This window comes from Loxodonta africana, chromosome 15, assembly GCF_030014295.1.
Source record: "Loxodonta africana isolate mLoxAfr1 chromosome 15, mLoxAfr1.hap2, whole genome shotgun sequence".
In the NCBI taxonomy this organism is placed as follows: Eukaryota; Metazoa; Chordata; class Mammalia; order Proboscidea; family Elephantidae; genus Loxodonta; species Loxodonta africana.
The window spans coordinates 69,766,582-69,791,877 of record NC_087356.1 but is presented as its reverse complement, the minus strand read 5'-3'; the positions used below and the strand labels follow the sequence as shown (position 1 = coordinate 69,791,877).

Here is a 25,296-nt window from a genome sequence, read left to right as displayed (position 1 = left end):
GTTTTGCCTGATCTCCTTCCTGATCTCTTGAAGAGTTCTATATATTAATCTTTTATGTTCAACCTCTGGTAATTCTAGGAAATTATCTTCATCTGGAAGATTTCTTGATTCTTTGTTTTGGGCACTTGCTGAAGCCATTATGGTCTGCCTCTTTATATGATTTGATATTGACTGTTGTCTCCAAGCCATCAATAAGTTATTGTAGTTATTTATTTTATGTTTGCTTACTATGTCCAGCTTCTTGCTTTGTTTTGTTTTGATGTGCCCAGACAGGCTGCTCCTGTGGGCTAGTTTGTTTATTGGTGCCTTTGAAGCTGTAATGTCCTGTTACTAGGTAGTTAGAGTTGTTATAGGTATATTAGCCCAGGAATCTGTTTACTTTTCTTGTATGGATTCAGCTCAGTTGTCCAGGTAGTCAGACACCAAGTGTGTGATGCATAATCTCACCTACACTCTTAGACCAGCAGGTGTGATTGGTGCAGGCACAGGTATCTGGCTGCAGTAGGGGGACACATGCAGAGCAAAGCAGGGATCTGACAGCTGCCCTTGTGTGTCTGTGAGGAACAGGTGTCCCTGTTCCCTAGAGTGTGTAGGTGGATGGGTTTTGCAGCTGGAATGTGGACACTCAATGCTGTTGACTGTAAGGACTAGGAGGCACCACTTATCTTTGGACCCTGTCTTGGGTGGCTAGGTGGAATGGGTGTAGCCACCAGTCCTCAGGCCCCTGGTGTGGATAGGTGAGGACTCTGATTACTAGGTAGAGCAGTGTCAGATGTCATATGCCTGCCTCTCCACCATATAGCTGAAATAGTTGAAGTTGGACTTCAGGTATATACCCTGTTATACTGTGCTAATGAGGATATATGCTGTTGAAATGGCCCCACAGAGGTCTATGTAGTGGTGAAAGGCATTCAGAATCTGTGGGCCCCTTATGCCTGTGTCTAGGCAAAGGAGCTACTTCTGCCCTGAGTTCCCAGTTTAGGGGAGACAGCAAATTATTTTTTCCCTGTTTGCTAATTGTTTCCTTCACCAAGGCAGGAGAATGGCTCAGGATACTTGACAGGTCTTACTTCCATCCCAGGGAAAGCAGCTATCACTGAAGCCAGCTTGGGACCTGATGCAGTTTGGGGAGAGGCCAGTTAAATGGGAGAATTTTTTCCCAAAGGGGTGTTTTTTATCCACATGGTAGATTAGACACACATACTTATCTTTTGCTCTTTGAGTACTGCATTTCACAGACTCTGAAGGCATCGGTGGACTCTCCATCACTCAGTCTCTCCCACTGTGGAAAACATGTCCTGAATGCCACTGCTCACATCCCCACATTCTCACCAATGAATCTGGCCTGCAGGGTGCTGGTTCCTGCAGGGTCAGGTCTGGCATCTCCTCACTGCTTGTAAAATGTCTCTTCCTTCTCCTGCTGCTCAGTACAATGCCTCAACTTCATGCTTCATGTTCAGCACTCCCAGACTGTCATATATAATTGATTCACTTGTTTTTTGGGGGATCTTTCTTGTAAGAGGGACCACCGTGAGCCTCTGACTACTCTGTCCTCTTGGCACCACGTTTTCTGGAGATCTATTACCAAAAAAGTCAGCCATTGAATTCCCTGTGGAGCACTGTTCTACTCTGAGACACATGGGGTTGCCACGAGTCAGAGTGAACTCGACAGTTACTACTTTTTTTTTTTTTTTAATAGATTTGAGTCAGTATTGACTCAGTGGTGGTAGGTTAGGTTTTATATTGCAAACACATTTTTTGTTTAAAATTCATGCCCTGCACCACTCAGATTTCTTAGGGAGGTATTGTTTTAAATTTTTAAACTTGTTTTTCCTTGATTTCAGAACTTTCTTTTTCTTAGCTAGTAGATTTTTAAATCTTTTTGAAAACAAAATGAAGTTCTGAAATATCTAAAATGTAATTTATTTACTTGTGAAAAGTGATTCAAGTGACTTAATTTAGGACTTTCTTTGTGAAAAAATAATCTACAAAAGATATTATTTTAACTTTAGATGGTTTTTATACACTAGGATATAATATATAAGAAAGAACTCAAATTTTACTACACGATCTAGAATGATTAAAAAAACTTAAATTTTAGTAGTGCTCAAAGTATTTGTATGTTATGTTGTACCTGCACTATCTTATGTGTGTGTTTTTTAAATGAAATGAATTATTATTTTCTTTTGAATGTTTACTATACTTCATTACTACAATTGACAGTATTCATTTTGCAATGTGATAGCTAACAATTTTTCAATGTAAAGTGGGTTTGAGAATTTTGTAATCCATGAAACAGTTTGTTTTGAGCCCTAAAAATCTTATTTGATGTTACATTTATTATACTGTTTAAGGTATGATATATCTAAGGACAGCTTAAGATATACAAATAATATTGTATTCATCATGTCAATGCCTTCATGGTATCTCAAAGAGAAGGTCTACAGGGATACAACACCATAAACCCAATAAACATAAACACCATAAAAGGTTGAAATTGTAGCATTTACCAATCCCTAAGACATTTTTTAGTTTTTTCAGAAGCATATCTAATAAGCTAGCAACATTTTTAATGATTGCAAATCTCACTTTATTTTTCAAAACAAGTCAAGGAATTGTGTAGCTGAGAAGGTAAGCAGTTTTTCCTGGTACTGTGACTAAACTCTAGACAAATCACTTTTAAAATCATGATTTTGCAACACTCTTGTGTTATCCAGAGACTAGCAGGCCCTCACTCTAGAAGGATTCCTTCACAATCATGGGTAAACTCTACTCCTATAGATAAGAAGCTTCAACAAGAGGAAATGATTTCCTGTTAACATACAAAAAAAAAAGAACTTTCAAAATATAATTATTTAAAATTTTAGATGACTTTAATTTGAGCAATAATCCACAAAGTAGAAAGCATGTGATTACTTTATAATAACCTTTGTCTTAGTATTGTACTTGAAACATCTTGGAACATGAAAGCAGACGACTCCACAAAAGGTGCAAAGTTGGCTTTATTTTTACTGTTTTCAGTTATCACATAGTGTGAGCACAAATACCTTCAGTGAACATTTTAGTGGCAAAATGACACCTTGCTCTTATAATAGGAGAATTTTAGATGGAATTGACGATTTGGGAAAGATAATGACTTTGACTTATTTCAAATTGTGAACTTTATTATGTCCCTTTATCCATCCACCATTCATACAGCAATCTCAGCAGGGATAAATGAAAAGTGCAGGACTCATCTCTGTAGGATCTAGTCAGATGCTAGTCTAAATGGAATAACACAAAAATATTAATTACTGCTATCCCAATTTTTCCAGCTCTTATGTTCTTTGAATCTAGTGTGTATTTCGCAACAGGCTTTTCTTTTAGGAGAATGGTACCCCCAGAAGTTATCAATATTAGTCCAAGTCTTTTATTATTACTTTAATTTCCTATCAGTATATCAAATTTATCTGTACTATTAGCAAACTATCCTTGACTTTTATATTAAAAATCGACAGAGTCACCATGAACAATTCACTTAAGTCTCTCCAGTTTCAATTTTTTCATCTACAAAGTGAGAATAATAAGCTCATACCTTATAGGGTTGCTGGGAAAATATATCAAATGTTATTTATGAGGTACCTGGACAGTTCTAATCACATGGTAAACACTGAATAATATCATTCTATAATAACTAGTAATATCACCCTCATATTAGTTCTTTTCTCAAACACATTTCCTTGCTTTTGATACAGCATCAATCTTTGATAATATCTTTTAGATCTCTTTCTTTTGAATATTGAACAGTCATCACAGTATCCCGTGTCAGGAACTCATCAACTTTTTTCACAACTTGCATCTCAGAGATGCGCACATTCTTTTTGCTTTGGTCTTTAATGCCATCAAACAAACAAAACAAAACCTGCTGCCATCCAGTCAATTCCAACTCATTGTGACCCTATGAAACAGAGTAGAACTGCCCCATACAGTTTCCATGGAGCACCTGGCATATTTGAACTACCGACCTTTTGGTTAACAGACGTAGCACTTAACCACTGCGCCACTAGGGTTTCCTTAAGGCATTGTTGGAGTGATAAAAGATCTGTTTGAAAGTGAGTGCAAAATACACTAAGAAAACCTGCCTAAGACGTGCAAGGACAACACGGTCTAAATACCATGCAAGATTTCCATTTTCCAGCCTTGCTCCTCCAGAACAAAAGCCACAAGATCATGGACCATGACAAGTTATGCAATAGTATGCAGCACATAGTGTTTGGGGAATGACTGAGTTTTACATTTAGTCATAGAGAACTAAATATGCCATCACAGCCAACATATGACTTTCTGATATAATAAAAAAGGCAAAGAGGTAGAGCTGAGGCATGCATTCAGGGTAGGAGATTCTATTCTTCTCTGTCACAAAGTTCACCAGCATTTTGGAGGTAATGACTGTGAAATAACAGACATCAATGAAGGACAAACTGCAGAAATAGTACATGGGTGTGTGCAGGTGAGTCCAACCAGGGTGATCATGCCCAGATTCTCCTCATTAGAAAATGCACTTCCTTCTAGAATGTGCGGCTGAATTTGAGTGATATACATAATGTTAGCCATTCAGTTACTTCCCAGACCCACTATTTGTATACTTTTGAATTGTTACCAGTAAACAAGGTTCTCTCTAAAGGGAAACCAGCCTACATGAGTGGTCAGTACATTATTTTTGTACTTTAAATGAATATTTTCCTTATATTAATTGAAGTGAATGGTTTCTCTGATATGACAAAAAGATAAGACAGGAGAGCAGACATGAAGAGCTAAAAGAAGAAACAGATGGTGAAAAGGGGATGGACCCGTGTAGAGACAGCAGGCCTTTTCTCATACACAATCACTTGTTTATAATATGCCTAACTATGGGCATTATTTAACCACTATGAGGCTAATATATAAAATCAGTATACTAGTAATTGTTGTGGAATCCCTGGATAGTGCAAATGGTTAACGTGCCTTGGAAGAAAGTCTTGTTGATCTACTTGCAAAAAATCAACCGTTGAAAATCCTGTGGAGCACAGTTCTACTCTGATACACATAGGGTCGAAATTAGTCAAACTCAACTTGATGGTAACCTGTCTGTTTCCTGGTAGGATTTGTTCTGCAGAAGAGTTGAGAGAATTGCAAATAAGGCATGGAAAGTGCTTTGTTGTTGTCACTGCTGTTAGGTGCCAATGAGTAAATTTTCAACTTGTATTGATTCCTTGTGACAAAGTAGAAAAGCCATACGGTTTTCTAGGCTGTAATCTTCACAGAATCAGACTTTCAGGTATTTCGCCAGCAGAGTCACTTGGTGGGTTTGAACGGACAACCTTCTGGTTAGCAGCCCAGTGCTAAGCGATTGTACCACCAGGGATCAGAACACTCAATATTCTAAGTTATCAGAATAGTTCTTTGAATGTTCAGAGGCCGGTCAATACTATGACCCACTCTTGGAGCACAGAAATAAAAGAAGATATAATTCCACCTGATGTTTATTCGCATGATCCATAATACTTAAACCCCAGGGTCCTTAACTTCCAACATAAAGCAGGGACAGAAGAGAGAATCGGAGACACCTGAATAAGACTTGCATCTTTTTCATACTGCTTAAACAAACACCTACCTCAAGTTTCTTCTTCTCTTCCTCCAGAAACTACCCAGAGGTAAATGGCAGCAGGAAATCACTCCACAGTGACTGAGTTCCTCCTCACTGGGCTAACAGAAAAGCAAGAGCTCCAGTTGCCTCTTTTTCTTTTCTTCCTAGGAGTCTATGTGGTCACAGTGGTGGGGAATCTGGGCATGATCACACTGATTGGGCTCAGTTCTCACCTGCACACCCCCTGTACTATTTCCTCAGCAGTTTGTCCTTCGCTGATCTCTGCTGTTCCACTGTCATTACCCCCAAAATGCTGGTGAACTTTGTGACAGAGAAGAACAGCATCTCCTACCTTGAATGCATGACTCAGCTCTACCTATTTGCATTTTTTATTATATCAGAAGGCTCTATGCTGGCTGTGATGGCATATGATCGCTATGTTGCCATCTGTAATCTATTGCTTTACAATGTCACTGTGTCTTATCAGGTCTGCTCCTGGCTGGTAGTTGAGGTATATATGATGGGTTTGATTGGTGCCACAGCTCATACATTTTGCATGCTTAAAGTGGTTTTCTGCAAGGCTAAAATAATCAACCATTACTTCTGTGATCTTTTTCCACTACTGGAGCTGTCCTGCTCCAGCACTTATATCAATGAAGGGGTAATTTTGTGCTTCAGTACATTTAATATTCTTGCATCAATCTTGACCATCCTTGCCTCCTATGTCTCCATCATTGCCAGCATTCTGCTCATCCGCTCCACTGTGGGCAGGTCCAAAGCCTTCAGCACATGCAGCTCCCACATCTCAGCTGTTACAATCTTCTATGGTTCTGCAGCATTCATGTACCTGCAGCCATCAAGTGTTAGCTCCCTGGACCAAGGCAAAGTTTTATACCATTATTTTTATTTTATATTTTATTATTATATTTTATACCATTATTGTGCCAATGCTGAATTCGCTGATCTACAGCCTGAGGGATTAGGATGTCAAAGTTGCTCTAAATAAAATCATTGAGAAAAAACTATTTTGCAATGGCAAACACCTCTAATTCTTGGGGAAGATTTAGTAAGTAAGAATTGTAGAGATAGCAACAGAAGTAGTGAGATTATTGCATTACTTGTTTGGGAGAAATATCTAAAGGATAAGACTAGATTCATAGGGTCACATGGAGGACAGTGTCAATTCTAGGAAGTCCCAGACGTCACCCATAGTAACCCATATTACCTCTAATCATTTTTGTAAAAATCTACAAAGGACTTCAGGTGGGGATATTATAATTTATATACATGGGATTTAGCACTTTGTTTGAAAAAGATTTATTTATCTCAATTCATAGAATGATCTGTTTGGGTTATATCTTTTGATCTTCTTAACAATTTGTGTATTTGACCTTTATTACTAATAAATGTGCAAACACACTCTTTTGGAAAAAAGTGATCTCAAAATAATTTTTAATCATTTGAAGTCTACAAAAATCAATCCCTACTAGCTACTATGTACAGAGAACTGTATTAAGGAATATGGGGCAGATGGTGAATTATAAGACATAATTACTCCCCATAAGATTATAACAATATGGTGGAAGAGACTGGTAGAATAATCATGGCTAAATACATTATATGTATTTGTACTTATTTCTTTATGCAACTTTTTTTTTTACTGTGCTTTAAGTGAAAGTGTACTTTTCAAGTCAGTTTTTCATACAAAAATTTATACACACGTTGTTATGTGTCCTTAGTTGCTCGCCCCGTAATGTGACAGCACACTCCTCCTCTCCACCTCGTATTTCCCATGTCCATTCAACCATCTCCTGTCCCCTTCTGCCTTCTCATCTCATCTCTGGAGAGGAGCTGCCCACATAGTCTCATGTGTCTACTTGAGCTAAGAAGCACACTCCTAGTGAGTATCACTTTATGGCTTATAGTACAGTTCAATCTTTGTCTGAAGACTTGCCTTCAGGAATGGTTTTAGTTTGGGCTAACAGAGAGCCTGGGGGTCCTGTCGTCTGGGGTTCTTACATCTCAGTAAGACCATTAACCATGATATTTTTACTGGCACTTGAGATCTGCATCCTACTTTTCTCCTGCTCCATCGGGGATTCCTTGTTGTGTTCCCTGTCAGGGTAGTCAGAGGTAGCCAGGCACCATCTAGTTCTCCTGATATCAGGCTGATGGAGTCTCTGGTTTATGTGGCCCTTTCTGTCTCTTGGGCTAACATTTTCCTTGTCTTTGGTGCTCTTCATTCTCCTTTGCTCCAGGTGGGTTGAAACCAATTGATGTGTCTTAGATGGCCAGTTGATAGCTTTTAAGACCCCAAATGCCACTCACCAAAGTGCGATGCAGAATGTTTTCTTAATATACTTTGTTACGCCAATTGACATAGATGTCCCCTGAAACCATGATCCCCAGACCTCCACCCCAGTTACTCTGTCCCTTGAAGTGTTTGGTCGTATTCAGGAAACTTCTTAGCTTTTGGCTTAGTCCAGTTGTGCTGACTTCCCCTGTATTGTCTTTTGTCCTTCCCATCACCTAAAATAATTCTTGCCTACTATCTAATTAGTGAATACCCCCTCGCTCCCTTCTACCTTTGTAACCACCATAGAATGTTTTCTTCTGTGCTTAAACCTTTTCTTGAGTTCTTATAATAGTGTTCTCATAGAATATTTTTCCTTTTCAACTAATTTCACTCAGCATAATGTCTTCTAGATTCATCCATGTTATGAGATGTTTCAAGGATTCATTGTTCTTTATCATTGTGTAGTATTCCATTGTGTGTGAATATGCCATAATTTGTTTATCCATTCATCCTTTGATGGGCTCCTTGGTTGCTTCCATCTTTTTGCTATTGTAAACAGTGCTGCAATGAACAGGGGTGTGCACATATGTTCATGTAAAGGCTCTTATTTCTCTAGAATATATTCCAAGGAGTGCAGTTGCTGGATCATATGGTAGTTCTATTTCTAGTCTTTTAAGGAAGCACCAAATTGATTTCCAAAGTGGTTGTACCATTTTACATCCCCACCAGCAGTGTATAAGTGTTCCAGTCTCTCCACAACCTCTCCAACGTTTATTATTTTGCATTAATGCCAGCCTTGTTGAGGTGAGATGGTACCTCACTGTAGTTTTGATTCACATTTCTCTGACGGCTAATGATCAAGAACATTTCCTCATGTATCTGTTAGTTGCCTGAATGCCTTCTTTGGTGAAGTGCCTGTTCATATCCTTTGTCCATTTTTCAGTTGGGTTATGCAACATTCTATTTTTCGCATTTTTAGTATTGCGCTGTCACCTCCATTTCCCTATGAATCCTATATTCATTTTCAACTATTTCTATAGATTTTTCTTTGCACCCATATTAGAGAATCACAGATGTAGAAGTGACATTCTTTGTGCATTGAACTCAGATGGATTACTTATTCACATGCAAAAGTTAAAATTGGAAAAATTTGTTTTCTGACTAATTACTTGTGCCCTTCGTCCCCCAAAACTAAATGTTTATTCAGGAAAACAAATTTGGGAGAATTGTTTTGTAGACACTCAATAATTGTTGAGGCTTCAAGTACAAATTTGGTAATCTCATTCCTTACTTGTCAAAGAAGGAGTGTAAAATAGAAAATGTGACTCAGAATATATTGCAAAGACTTCTAATCAATAAATTGACTCCTCTTCCCCTTTCCCAAATAAGATCCCATTGGTCTTTTTTAGAATAGCAATCAGAAAACTCTTTTTCATCCTCTTGAGAGGCAATAAACTAAAAACAAACAAAAAATAAACCCATTACCATGGTGTCATTCCTGTTAATAACTCTCAGTAGCTTTTGTTGCCTCAGTTACCACCAGCTCCTCTGGCCAGTTGCTGAGCTCCCACATCTTCTCTTGCTGGCGGTAGAGCATCTGGATATATTTCCCCATCTCTCCCTAGAAAGTTTCTTCAGACTCTTAAAGACCAGATGTTTCACTTTATTTTTAGAGCCACTTCTAGATAAGAGCTATTGGTGTGTTTTTTCTAATGCTTCTAAGATTCAAAGCTTCTGAAACAATTGTATTAAGGAGAAACAAGCATGGACATCTCCAAATAACATGATCCTTTTGACTGCACATCTCTATAATGCTGTGCCCAGATGCAGAGCACAGGGCTACTGGGTCTTTTTAGACGAAGCATGAACATTAACATCTGGTTAAAGTGTATTTTTAAAATTATCTGACTGGACTGGCATGCCTAAAACTGTGCTTGCTTTACAACTTGCCATCAAATAGGAAACATTAATACACTGATGTGATATCACCCCTTACGTCACCACATAAAATCACAAGTTGTAATGAGAGAGGTGAAGGTATTTCCCTCTTTGGAAACTAAAAAGAAACTTCTTTCTTGGCCTTCTACGTACTTACTAATCAGTCTTTACGTATCTCATGTCTTAATCCTGCAAAAAGAAATATGTATATCTCTGTATGTATGTGATTCTATATATTTGTATATATTTATGTGTAACATATATGTATATGTATGTGAATTATATTCATATATGTATACTGCTTGGATATGTTTCAGAAGGGCTATGTTATATGTAATTTTTATTGTATTAATGTAGGCACTGAACAAACAACACCCATTGGGAAATTTTTTTTGCCCTAATGAGTGATAGGTTGAAATGACTGTGCATAAGAATTGTTCGTATTTAAGGGGATTTATTTATATATTAAAAGTTCTTAAAGGTGTTAATGAGATAAAATTGTTTGAGCCATCTCTAGTTATTCTGAGGACTCGTAGACAATATGTTATTAAAATATTAGGATAGCTATTAGACAGATGCCAAAATGGAAATAAAGCTCTACCACAACACAGAGGGAGAGACAGAGAAAAAAAAAAATTACAAATTAGAAAGGAAAAAATTCATGGGCTTGTCAAGTACCCTTACTAAACCAAAACCAAACCTGTTGCCACCTAGTCAATTTTGATTCATAGCGACCCTATAGGACAGAGTAGAACTGCCCAATAGGGTTTCCAAGAGGCAGCTTGCTAGTAGATTTGAAGTGCCAACCTTTTGGTTAGCAGCCAGGCTCTTAACCACTGCACAACCACAGCTCCAAGTACCATTACAGAAGGGTACATATAATCAAAAGTTTTAATAACAAGAAAGAACGTGATATATTAAATAAATTCAAACACTAAGCCCTATGATGGACTTGGATAATGTTCGCATACTGAGTTTGTCTCTCATTCCTTCTGACACAAGTGTATTTTAATGTGTAAAAGAAAGCAATTCCTCATTAATAATTAGCATTTTCATGGACCATCAGTGTGTTACAGGGACAGAGTTGATGTTCACCTTCTGTGTCAGTTAGGATTGGAACCCTTGTGGCACAGTGGTTACGAATCAGATGCAAGGGAGCCTGAGAAATGCCTTGATTATTCTATATGGCCATGTGCCAAACTAAGATCCAGGGCATTGGTTATTGAGGAAGAAAGAATGAATATAAATGATATTTAGCAGTTGCAGCCACACCTTACAAAATTTGTGTTTAGTCACAGAAAACTCTGGTGATCTCTCAAGAGTTTAACATTTGGATTAGGCATTGTGTCTAAGAAGAATAATAGTGTGATTAAAATAAAATGCATAATGCATAAATAAAATGTATTAATATTTTAATAGCTATTAAGATCTGCCAGAAAGGTAAAAAATATGCTGGATGGGGTAGCTAATAGAAATCTCAACAAAGCTTATTTCTTAGGCCTTGCCTTCATTTATGCTGCTTCTCGGTCCTGAAATGGCCTCTTGATTCCATCTTGCCTTTCCAAATTGTACACACCTTTCAATGAAAATGTCGTGTCTATTTCTCCATGCATTTTTGACCACCCCAGGGTATCATTAGGCACTTTTTTAGGTCATCACACATTCTATGGTAATAATGTCCTTTCTGGTACTGTTTACTATTAATGAATGCTTGTAGATATCTCTATGAAGATTATCAAATTCATGAGAACAGAAAACTATGTTTTACATTATTTCAGATTTCTTGGTCTATAGTTATATAATGGTTGTTGTGTGTGCCATATAGTAGATTCTGACTTATAGTGAACCTACAGGACAGAGTAGAACTCTAGCCCCATGGAGTTTCCTAGGTTGTAAGCTTTATGGAAGCAGATTGATAGGCCTTTTCTCCCTTGTAGTGGCTGGTGGATTTGAACTGCTGACCTTTCAGTTAGCAGCCTAGCACTTTACCCAATTTGCTACTCCGTTTCCTTATATAATTATTCATCAGCAAAATTCTCCACAGGGATTATGGATCATTCTGTTTCTAAGTTGGTGCCCTTCTCACTCCAAATAGCAAAAAAAAAAAAAAAAAAAAAAAGACTTAAAAATAAGCAGATTTAAGCCCCTAGTCTATGAATTATTAAAACATTTAAGGCAGGGCCAAGAGGGTGGAATCCCCTGGTTAGAGAAATAACAACATCAAGAAACAATTCAAGACTAGGACACAGGACAGATCACCCAGTTATCAGCCAAGATAGGGAATTCAGAAAATCAAATCAAAGCTAAAAGACTGTAAAAAGGCAACCAGAGACATCGATATGTAATCAATGACAATGTCAAAAAAAAAGAGGGGGAATAAACAGTGTAGTCACAGAACTTCTATGTGGAGAGGAAGTTAAGGTGATATTAAGAAATAAAAGACTAATTTAAACTCAAAAAAGGATAAACTTCAAGGTAACCACAGAGGAAGCTAACAAACCTAACCATCAAAATAAAAAAGACGAAAAACATAAAGACTCGGCAAACACAAAATTAACAATAATAAAAGAGATGAAAAGAAAATATATAAACAAAAAGAATTCAGCACAGAAAATTAAGTAGGACAAAAAAACTGTCAACATCAAAGAAAAAACCATCAAAATGACAGCAGTAAACTCATACCTATCAATGATTATACTAAATATAAATACCTTAGATGCACCAGTAAGGAGACAGAGAGTGGCAGAATGTATGTATATGTTAAAAACAAAACACTGTCTATATGCTGACTACAAGAGACACAGTTTAGACACAAACTAAAACTGAAAGGATGGAAAAAATATATATGAAGCAAACAACAAGCAAAAAAGAGCATCAATGGCAATATTAATCTCTGATAAATGGACTTAAAGCAAAATCTGCCATAAAGGTAAAGAAGGACACTATATAATCATTAAAGGGTCAGTACACCAGGAGGACGTAACCATAATAAATATACAAGCACCCAATGACAGTGCTCCAAAATACATAAACTCTAACAGCACTTACAAAAGGAATAAACAGTTCCATAACAGCAGTAAGAGACTTCCAGTGTGCCCTTTTCAGTGAAAGACAGAACATCTAGAAATAAATTCAATAAAAATATGGAAAATCTAAATGCTGTAATCAACCAAATTGACCCATAGACATATACAGAACTGTCTACTCAACAGCAGCAAATTATACATTTTTTTCAACTCACATGGAACATTCTCCAGGATAGATCCCATTTTAGAGGAAATGGACAAATTTCTGGAATCACACTATCAACCTAAACTAACACAAACTGAGGCAGGAAAACTAAACAAATCTATAAGAAAGGAAGGGATTAAAGAAAAAAAAATTACTAAAACAACAAAAAAAATCTTGACCCAGACAGCTTCACTGGAGAATTCTACCAAACTTTCAGAGAAGATTAAACACCAAGACTACTATGTCAGAGGACAGAAAAGGAAGGAAGACTCCCGAACTCATTTTCTGAAGCCAGTATAACCCTGATACCAAAGCCAGGCAAAGACACTTCAAAAAAAAAAAAAGAGAGAGAGAAAGAAAATTACAGGTCAATGTACCTTGCGTATATAAATGCAAAAACTCTCAACAAAATTCTAGAAAATAGAATTCAACAGCATATCAAAAAAAAAATCATAGATCATGACCAAATGGAATTAATACCAGGTATGCAGGGACTGTTCAACATTAGAAAATCAATCAACATAATCACCCACATAAATAAGACAAAAGAGCCACACGATCTTATTAATTGATACAGAAAACGCCTGTGACAAAGACCAAAACCGACTCCTGATAAAAACTCTCAGCAAAATAGGAACAGAGGGAAATTCCTCAACAAAATAAAGGACATTTGTATAAAGCCAAAGCCAATATCACTGTAAACAGAGAGAGACTGAAGACAGTCCCCTTGAGAATGGGAACCAGACAAAGATGGCCCTTATCACTACTCTTATTCAATATTGTGCTGGAGGTCCTAGCTAGAGCAATAAAGCAAAGGAAATAAAGGACATCCAAATTGGCAATGAAGAGGTAGAAATATTCCCATTTGAAGATGATAGGATCTTATACACAGAAAACCCCAAAGAATCTACAAGAAAGCTACTGCAACAAATAGAAGATTTGAGCAAAGAAGCAGGATACAAGATTAACAGAGAAAAATCAGTAAGATTCTTCTACATTGACAAAGAGAACTTCGAAAAGGAAATCTCCAAATCAATACAGTTACAAAAGCCCCCAAGAAAATAAAGTACTTAGGGATGATTCTAACCAGGGACATAAAAATCCTATATAAAGAAAAGTACAAAACACTACTGAAAGAAATCAAAAGAGACCTACATAAGTGGAAAACCATATCATGTTCATGGATAGGAAGACCTAACATTGTGAAAATGACAGTTCTGCTCAAAGCTATCTACAGATACAATGCAATACTGCTCCAAATTCCAATAGTACTTTTTAAGAAGATGGAGAAACAAATCACAAACTTTATATGGAAAGGGAAGAGGTCTCAGATAAGTAAATCATTACTGAAGAAGAACAAAGTGGGAGAGCTCACACTACCTGATTTTACAACCTGTCATGCAATGATGGTAGTCAAAACAGCTTGATACTGTTACAATAACAGACACATAGACCAGTGGAACAGAATTGAGAACCCAGACATAAATCCATCTATCTGTGAGCAGCTGATGTTTGACATGGGGCTGATGTCTGTTACATGGGGAAAAGACAGTCTCTTTAACAAATGGTTCTGGCATAACTGGATATACATCTACAAAAAAATGAAACAGGACCCATACTTCACACTGTACACAAAAACTATCTCAAAATGGATCAAGGATCTAAATATAAAATCTAAAACAATAAAGATCATGGAAGAAAAAATGGGGACAAAGCTAGGGGCTCCAATAAAAGGTATAAACAGTACACAAACCATAACTAAAAATGGACAAACACCAAAAGAGAAACTAGATAAGTCAGAGCTCCTAAAAATCAAACTCTTATGCTCATCGAAAGTAGTCACCAAAAGAGTAAAATGAAAACCTACACTGGGAATAATTTTTTGGCTATGATATATCTGACAAGGGTGTAATCTCTAAAATCTACATGATACTGCAACACCTCAACAACAAAAAGACAATCTGACTAAAAATTGGGCAAAACATATGAACAGGCACTTCACCAAGGAAGACATTCTGGTGGAAAACAGATACACGAGCAGTTGCTTGCAATTGTTAGCAATTATAAAAATACAAATCAAAACTATATTGAAATACCAACTCACCCCAACAATATTGACACTAATCCAAAAACATAAAATAACAAATGTGGGAAATGTTGTGGGCAGATTTGAAGTCTTATGCACTGCTGGTGCATACATTAAACGGTACATCCACTTTGGAAAACGATATGGCATTTCCTTAAAAAGCTAAAAGCAGAAATACCAAACAATCCAGCTAGCCCATTCCCAGGAATACATCCCAGAGAAATAAGACCCGTCACACAAATAGGCATATTCACACCCCTGTTCACTGAAGCACTATTCGTAATATCAGAAAGATGGAAACAACCTAAATGCCCATCAACATATGAATGGATAAAAAATTATGGTACATACACACAAAGGAACACTATGCAATGATAAAGAACAGTGATGAATCTGTGAAACATCTCACACCATAGATGAATCCGGAGGACAATACACTGAGTGAAATAAGTCTGTCACAAAATGACAAATATTGTATGACACCACTATTCTAAGAACTCAAGAAAAGGTTTACACACAGAAAAAAGCATTCTTTGATGGTTCCGAGGGTGGAGAGGGAAGGAGACGGGAAATCACTAACTAGATTTATTAGACGTGTCAATTTCGGCAAAGTAAAGGACAATACATAATACAGGACAATTCGGCACAACTGGACCAAAGCAAAAGGATAGACGTTTCCTAGACACATTTAAACACTTTGAGGGACTGAGTAGCTGGAGCTTGGGCCTGGGGACAGTAGTCTCATTGGACACCTAGGTCAATTGACATAACATAGTTTATGAAGAAAATGTTCTACATCCTACTTCAGTGAGTAGCATCCGGGTTCTTTAAAGCTCATGGGGACCATCTAAGATACTCTACTGGTCCCACCCAGCCTGGAGCAAGGGAGAATGAAGAAAACCAAAGACACGAAGGAAAGATTAGGCCAAAGGACTAATGAACCACAACTAACACAGCATGCACCGGAATGAGTCTAGCACATCTAGGCTACTACCACTGACTGCTCTGAGAAGAATCACAATAAAGGGACCTTGGACAGAGCTGGAGAAAGATGTAGAATAAAGTTCATAATCTCAAAGACACACACACACACACATGCAAACAGACTTACTCATCTAACAGAGACAGGAGAAACGCTGAGATTATGGCCCCCAGAAACCATCTTAACTGAGTACTGAAGTCACTTCTGCGGTTTACCCTTCAGCCAAAGATTACCAAAACCAAAAACTAAACCCCTTGTGATCCAGTTGATTCACAATCATAGTGACCCTACAGGACAGAACTGCCCTTACAGGGTTTCCACTGAGCACCTGATGGATTTGAACTGCCGATTTTGGGTAACAGACTGAGCTCTTAGCCACTGGGCCAGCAGGTTTCCATCAGCCAAAGATCAGACAGGCCTGTAAAACAAACAATAATACAGATAGCAACCATTCACACAAGACTCGATGGGTCCATCAGCCAGGGAAAATGATGAGAAGGCAAAAAGGGACAGGAAAGCTGGACAAATAGGAATGGAGAACTCAAGGTCGTGAAGGGGAGAGTATTGACAGGTCTCTGGGATCGCACCCAAGGTCATAAAACAATATGTGCATTAACCATTTAATGAGAAACTAATTTGCTCTGAAAACCTTCATGTAAAGCACAATTAAAAAAAAATTCTGAGTTCTATCAATTGAATGATGTCCTCTAGCTATGCTTGGATGCTTGAAGCCAAAAATGGTAGGGTCTCATTCCAAAATGAACCTGTCTTCCACAGCAAGTACCACTGTTATGATTTTATGTTAAATTGATTATTTCATCATTTCTCTCTCTTCCACTAGACTAGCATTGACCAATAGAACTTCCAGCAGTGATGGCAGTGTTCTCTCTGCATTTCCCAATACAGTAGCCACTGGTCATGTGTGGCTGTTGAGCACCGGAAACTGTGCTAGTGTGACTGTGAGAGTAAATATTTAGCCTAATTTAATTTAGTTAAATTTCAGATTGCCACACGTAGTTAGTGGTTGCCATATTGGAGAGCACACAGTACTGGACAAATATTGTATTTAGTTTTTTTGCCATTATCACTTTAGCACCTATCACAAAGTTTTGTGCATAAAAGGAAAATAAATAATTTTATGGGGAAATGAATGAATGATTTCATGAGTTATGAGCTATAACATAAATTCATTTTTTTTTTCCCTAAATAAAACCTGTTGCTGTTGAGTCGATTCTGATTCAGAGTGACACTGTAAGATAGAGTAGAACTGCCCCACAGGGCTTCCAAGGAGCACCTGGTGGAGTAGAACTACTGCCTTTTTGGTTGGCAACTGAACTCTTAAACACTACGCCACCAGGGTTTCCTTTTTCTGAATAGGTAACCATGTATCTCAGCTTATTATGCACAATTTTGGTTTATACCCATTGTCTTAAAATAATGATTGATAGTGCCTACAAGCTCAAAAGTTGATTAACCTTTTTGTGCTTCAGTTTCCTCATTCATGAAAGAGGATAGATAAACATGTGAGGACTAAAGCTGTAGAGTGCTTCAAACATTATTTGATGTATAAAACCAATATAACCAAACTCACTGCTATCAAGTAGATCTGACTCATAGTTCTTTCACGGCCCTAATCTCTAAGGAAGCAGACTGTCACATCTATCTCCCTTGGAAACTGGTGGTTTAGAACTACTGACCTTTTGGTTAGCGGTTGCTTGCTTTAACCACTGCACCACCAGGGTAAGTGCTATGTAACTGTTTCCCAAATATGTATTAAGCTCAGCTGAAGACAAATTTGTTTAAAAATACAGTTTTGTATTCTAAGTGTATATTCTAACACACTGAGCCCTGGTGGCATAGGGATCAAGAGCTCGGCTGCTAACCAAAAGTTTGGCAGTCCGAATCCACCAGCTGTTCCTCGGAAACCATGTGGGGCAGTTCTACTCTGTCCTATAGGGTCACTATGAGTGATCATCTACTTGACGGCAACTGGTTTTTGATATTATAACATGCAAAATGATGTTTTGCCCATTTGTTAAATGAATGAATGCTTTAAAAATGTAGCATACTTGGAAGCAACCAAGGTGTCCATCAACAGATGAATGGTTAAATAAATTATGGTATATTCACACAATGGAATACTATGCATCGATAAAGAACAGTGACAAATCTGTGAAACATTTCACAACATGAAGGAACTTGGAAAGCATTATGCTGAGTGAAATTAGTGAGATGCAAAAGGACAAATACTGTATAAGACCACTATTATAAGTTCTTGAGAAATAGTATAAACTGAGAAGAACACATTCTTTTGTGGTTACGAGAGGGGGAAGGGAGGGAGGGTGGGAGAGGGTTATTTACCGATCAGATAGTAGATAAGAACTACTTTAGGTGAAGGGAAGGACAATACTCAATATGTGGAAGGTCAGCTCAACTGGACTGGACCGAAAGCAAAGAAGTTTCTGGGATAGACTGAATGCTTCGAAGGTCAGCGGAGCAAGGGCGGGTGTTTGGGGACTATGGCTTAAGGGGACTTCTAAGTCAATTGGCAAAATAAATTCTATTAAGAAAACATTCTACATCCCATTTTGAAATGTGGTGGCTGGGGTCTTAAATGCTAACAAGCGGCCATCTAAGATGCATCAATTGGTCTAAGCCCACCTGGATCAAAGGAGAATGAAGAACACCAAGGTCACACGATAACGATGAGCCCAAGAGACAGAAAAGGCCACATGAACTAGAGACTTACATCATCCTGAGACCAGAAGAACTACATGGTGCCCGGCCACAACTGATGACTGCCCTGACAGGGAGCACAACAGAGAACCCCTGAGGGAGCAGGAGAACAGTGGGACACAGAACCCAAATTCTCATAAAAAGACCAGACTTAATGCTCTGACTGAGACTAGAAGAATCCCAGCGGTCATGGTCCCCAAACCTTCTGTTGGCCCAGGACTGAAACCATTCCCAAAGAAAACTTATCAGAAATGGAAGGGACTGGACAATGGGTTGGAGAGAGATGCTGATGAAGAGTGAGCTACTTGTATCAGGTGGACACTTGATACTGCATTGGCATCTCCTGTCCGGAGGGGAAATGAGAGGGTAGAGAGGGTTAGAAGCTGACAAAATGGTCATGAAAGGAGACTGGAAGGAGGGAGTGGGCTGACTCATTAGGGGGAATGTAAATGGGTGTATGTAGTAAGGTGTATGTAAGTTTATATGTGACAGACTGACTTGATTTTTAAACTTTCACTTAAACCACAATAAAAATTATTAAAAAAGATGTAGCATACTAAATGTAATCATTTTATGAGAAAACTGAAGTTCATCTGACTATCCAGGTAAGTGTATGCAAGTTACCTTTCTGTGCCTCAGTTCCATTGTTCTTTAAATGGGCATAATATATGAAGTGAAATCATATGAAATTGCTACTTGATTCAATATAATATTGTCTTCCCCATTGGGCTGTGTGAGGATTAAATTACTAAATGTAACGGGTTTAGAATTGTGTGTGTGGTGCATAGTAAGTGTTCAGTAAATCCTGGGTATTATAAACAAAAGTTTATGCACAAAAAGATAGTCTTCAAAACTACAGAGAGCAACACCAACAAATCCAATGAACATTTCTCTGAACCTTAAATAAATAGAAAAAGAATTAAAACTATGGTTTCAAATAGTTCAGAAATTATATTCATGTTGGAAGCTGTTGTCATAAGGACCTCCTAGAACAATGTCTGCCAGACCTTAATTTTGAGTCAATAATGTACCGACTGTCTACTATTTCAACACCGAGAGAGAATATTATACACTAGGGAGCCAATGAGAGCATCATAAGAAAGATGAGAAGAGAAAGTTTTAATTACTCCTTTTTCCAAGTAGCTCATCCCTGGTGAACAGAAATCTTGGGGGACCTTCTATCTGTATGTTTTTGTTGAGACCTCTTGTATATTGAAACCCTAGATAAAAACGTGCCACTTTGGCAAGTGTCTCAGGTAGCACTATGAGGGAATTACACTAGGGAACCACAACTTTGATTCATAATATTTACATGAGAAACTCAGAAACGGACATTTGCGTTCTAAGCCCTCAGTAAAAGAGAACCAAGGGGTCTCTATTTTGAACTGCCACCCCCGACATTACTAAGAGCTATTTCCTTCAGAGGGCACTTGGTCTAGAGCATACAGAGCACCCTAGCTAAACATTCCACACAGGAAAAGGTGAGTATCTGAATACCATCTGTCCTAGAACCTTTTAATCTTCATGAAGTCTCAGGCTTCTTACAATCATATTGGAATTTCATAAAGATACCTGTCCAATGGTTACTCATTTTTTCGTGTAATGCATTCAAAGGTAGAAAACTATCTTTTTTTTTTTTTCATATTTCAACTATTTTGCTCAGGATTCATTGATCTCTAGGTGAGTAAGTCAACGTAGGCTAAGACCACTGACACAGGGTAGGTAGTTTGGTGAATCCTCCACAAATAGCAGTCACAGGGCATTCAAACAGACAGGTGGTAAAAAACAGGGCAGCAGAACAGAAAGCAACAGAAATTGAAAGCATGTGCCAAGGTCAGTTCTCAAGTGGTCTGGTCACAGGTACCGTATTTTTACACAAATAACTTGTGCCTTTTATGTTTGTTTGCCAGCCACTCTCTTTCCCCAAGGTATTTTCATAAGTGCCTCTATTTCAATTTGCATAACATAGTTACCAAAATACCTCAAGGTGGGGAGGGTATGGGTGGCAAAAAAATGTAGAAGGTGCCTGTTATTTATGTAAATATATGGTAATAGATCGCAGCCCCACATTTGCAGCGAGAGTTACCGAGACTGCACAATAGATACTGGGGCTTCTCTGTTGCGGGCTGTTATTAATGGGTCAGTCCGACTCGACGGCACTGGTTTTCTGGGTTCTCCTGAGGCAAAGAATACAGGAAAAACAGTCGACTGGCCAAAGAATTAGAGTCAGGGAAATGGGAGGATACTGCAGCTCAGCTCCTTTAATAGAGGTCAAAAAAAGGAACTGATTCGAAAAAAAAAAAAAAAAAATTGAGATTTTATAAAGGGTAACTGGTAAGTCATAATTTAGGGGTTTAAAAGAGCAGCAGCAAGTTGGACTTGATCATGAATGGACAGTTTTATGCTGTAAACCTGCTGCCCTCAATTTGATTGTGTTTTGTGGTCACCCCCTGTGTTACAGAAGAGAACTGAGGTAGACCTTTTTTTTTTTAATAAGTTTTATTGAGCTTTAAGTGAACGTTTACAAATCAAGTCAGTCTATCACGTATAAGCTTATATACACCTTACTCCATACTCCCACTTACTCTCCCCCTAATGAGTCAGCCCTTCCCGTCTCTTCTTTCGTAAAAATTTGCCAGTTCCTAACATTCTCTACCGTCCCATCTCCCCTCCAGACAGGAGATGCCAACACAGTCTCAAGTGTCCACCTGATACAAGTAGCTCACTCTTCGTCAGCATCTCTCTCCAACCCATTGACCAGTCCCTTCCATGTCTGATGAGTTGTCTTTGGGAATGGTTCCTGTCCTGGGCCAACAGAAGGTTTGGGGACCATGACCGCCAGGATTCCTCTAGTCTCAGTCAGACCATTAAGTCTGGTCTTTTTATGAGAATTTGGGGTCTGCATCCCACTGATCTCCTCCTTCCTCAGGGGTTCTCTGTTGTGCTCCCTGTCAGGGCAGTCATAAGTTGTGGCTGGACACCATCTAGTTCTTCTGGTCTCAGGATGATGCAAGTTTCTGTTTCATGTGGCCCTTTCTGTCTCTTGCGCTCCTAGTTGTCGTGTGACCTTGGTGTTCTTCAGTCTCCTTTGATCCAGGTGGGTTGAGACCAATTGATGCATCTTAGATGGCCGCTTGTTAGCATTTCAAAGTAGGATGCAGAATGTTTTCATAATAGTATTATTTTGCCAATTGACTTGGAAGTCCCCTTAAGCCATAGTTCCCAAACCCCCACCCTTGCTCCGCTGACCTTTGAAGCTTTCAGTTTATCCCGGAAACTTCTTTGCTTTTCGTCCAGTCCATTTGAGCTGACCTTCTGTGTATTGAGTATTGTCCTTCCCTTCACCTAAAGTAGTTCTTATCTACTAACTAATCAGTAAGAAACCCTCTCCCACTCTCCCTCCCTCCCCACCTCGTAACCACAAAAGTATGTGTTCTTCTCAGTTTATACTATTTCTCAAGATCTTATAGTAGTGGGCTTATACAATATTTGTCCTTTTGCCTCTGACTAATTTCGCTCAGCATAATGCCTTCCAGGTTCCTCCACGTTATGAAATGTTTCACAGATTCGTCACTGTTCTTTATCGATGCGTAGTATTCCATTGTGTGAATATACCACAATTTATTTAACCATTCATCCATTGATGGACACCTTGGTTGCTTCCAGCTTTTTGCTATTGTAAACAGTGCTGCAATAAACATGGGTGTGCATATATCTGTTTGTGTGAAGGTTCTTATTTCTCTAGGGTATATTCTGAGGAGTGGGATTTCTGGGTTCTATTTTTTTTATGGTAGTTCTATTTCTAACTGTTTAAGATAACGCCAGGTAGATTTCCAAAGTGGTTGTACATTCCCACCAGCAGTGTATAAGAGTTCCAATCTCTCCGCAGCCTCTCCAAGAGTTATTATTTTGTGTTTTTTGGATTAATGCCAGCCTTTTTGGACTGAGATGGAATCTCATCATGGTTTTAATTTGCATTTCTCTAATGGCTAATGTCGAGAGCATTTTCTCATGTATCTGTTAGCTGCCTGAATATATTCTTTAGAGAAGTGTGTGTTCATATCCTTTGCCCACTTCTTGACTGGGTTGTTTGTCTTTTTGTGGTTGAGTTTTGACAGAATCATATAGATTTTAGAGATCAGGTGCTGGTCGGAGATGTCGTAGCTGAAAATTTTTTCCCAGTCTGTAGATGGTCTTTTTACTCTTTTGGTGAAGTCTTTAGATGAGCATAGGTGTTTGATTTTTAGGAGCTCCCAGTTATCTGGTTTCTCTTCGTCATTTTTGGTAATGTTTTGTATTCTGTTTATGCCTTGTATTAGGGCTCCTAAGGTTGTCCCTATTTTTTCTTCCATGATCTTTATCGTTTTAGTCTTTATGTTTAGGTCTTTGATCCACTTGGAGTTAGTTTTTGTGCTTGGTGTGAGGTATGGGTCCTGTTTCATTTTTTTGCAAATGGATATCCAGTTATGCCAGCACCATTTGTTAAAAAGACTATCTTTTCCCGAATTAACTGACACTGGGCCTTTGTCAAATATCAGCTGCTCATATGTGGATGGATTTATATCTGGGTTCTCAATTCTGTCCCACTGGACTATGTGTCTGGTGTTGTACCAGTACCAGGCTGTTTTGACTACTGTGGCTGTATAATAGGTTCTGAAATCAGGTAAAATGATGCCTCCCACTTTCTTCTTCTTTTTCAGTACTGCTTTGCTTATCCGAGGCTTCTTTCCCTTCCATATGAAGTTGGTGATTTGTTTCTCTATCACCTTAAAAAATGACATTGGAATTTGGATCGGAAGTGCATTGTATGTATAGATGGCTTTTGGTAGAATAGACATTTTTCCTATGTTAAGTCTTCCTATCCATGAGCAGGGTATGTTTTTCCACTTAAGTATGTCCTTTTGAATTTCTTGTAGTAGAGCTTTGTAGTTTTCTTTGTATAGGTCTTTTACATCTTTGGTAAGATTTATTCCTAAGTATTTTATCCTCTTGGGGGCTACTGTGAATGGTATTGATTTGGTTATTTCCTCTTCGATGTTCTTTTTGTTGATGTAGAGGAATCCAAGTGATTTTTGTATGTTTATCTTATAACCTGAGACTCTGCCAAACTCTTCTATTAGTTTCAGTAGTTTTCTGGAGGATTCGTTGGGGTTTTCTGTGTATAAGATCATGTCATCAGTCCGGATGCCCTTTACTTCTTTGTCTAGCCTAATTGCTCTGGCTAGGACTTCCAGCACGATGTTGAATAAGAGCGGTGATAAAGGGTATCCTTGTCTGGTTCCCGTTCTCAAGGGAAATGCTTTCAGGTTCTCTGCATTTAAAGTGATGTTGGCTGTTGGCTTTGCATAGATGCCCTTTATTATGTTGAGGAATTTTCCTTCAAATCCTATTTTGGTGAGAGTTTTTATCATAAATGTGTGTTGGACTTTGTCAAATGCCTTTTCTGCATCAATGATAAGATCATGTGGTTTTTGTCTTTTGTTTTATTTATATGGTGGATTACATTAATGGTTTTTCTAATATTAAACCAGCCTTGCATACATGGTAAAAATCCCACTTGGTCGTGGTGAATTATTCTTTTGATATGTTGTTGAATTCTATTGGCTAGAATTTTGTTGAGGATTTTTGCATCTATGTTCATGAGGGATATAGGTCTATAATTTTCTTTTTTTTTGATGTCTTTACCTGGTTTTGGTATCAGGGAGATGGTGGCTTCATAGAACGAGTTGGGTGGTATTCCGTCATTTTCTATGCTTTGAAATACCTTTAGTAGTAGTGGTGTTAACTCTTCTCTGAAAGTTTGGTAGAACTCTGCAGTGAAGCCATCCGGGCCAGGGCTTTTTTTTTGTTGGGAGTTTTTTGATTACCGTTTCAATCTCTTTTTTTGTTATGGGTCTATTTAGTTGTCCTACTTCTGAATGTGTTAGTTTAGGTAGGTGGGGTTCTCCAGGAATTCATCCGTTTCTTCTAGGTTTGCAAAATTGTTACAGTACAATTTTTTGTAATAATCTGATATGATTCTTTTAATTTCAGTTGGGTCTGTTGTGATGTGGCCCTTCTCGTTTCTTATTTGGGTTATTTGTTTCCTTTCCTGTATTTCTTTAGTCAGTCTAGCCAATGGTTTATCAATTTTGTTAATTTTTTCAAGGAACCAGCTTTAGGCTTTGTTAATTCTTTCAATTGTTTTTCTGTTCTCTAATTCATTTAGTTCAGCTCTAATTTTTATTATTGGTTTTCTTCTGGTGCCTGATGGATTCTTTTGTTGCTCACTTTCTATTTGTTCAAGTTGTAGGGACAGTTCTCTGATTTTGGCTCTTTCTTCTTTTTGTATGTGTGCATTTATCGATATAAATTGACCTCTGAGCACTGCTTTTGCTGTGTCCCAGAGGTTTTGATAGGAAGTATTTTCATTCTCATTGCGT

The 25,296-nt window shown here is 38.1% G+C and overlaps 1 pseudogene; it reads left to right on the top strand.

The window, feature by feature from the left end:
• Positions 1-4,475: 4,475 nt before the first annotated feature.
• Positions 4,476-25,296, top strand: part of LOC135227722 (olfactory receptor 8G50-like) — a 66,131-nt pseudogene continuing 45,310 nt past the window's right edge.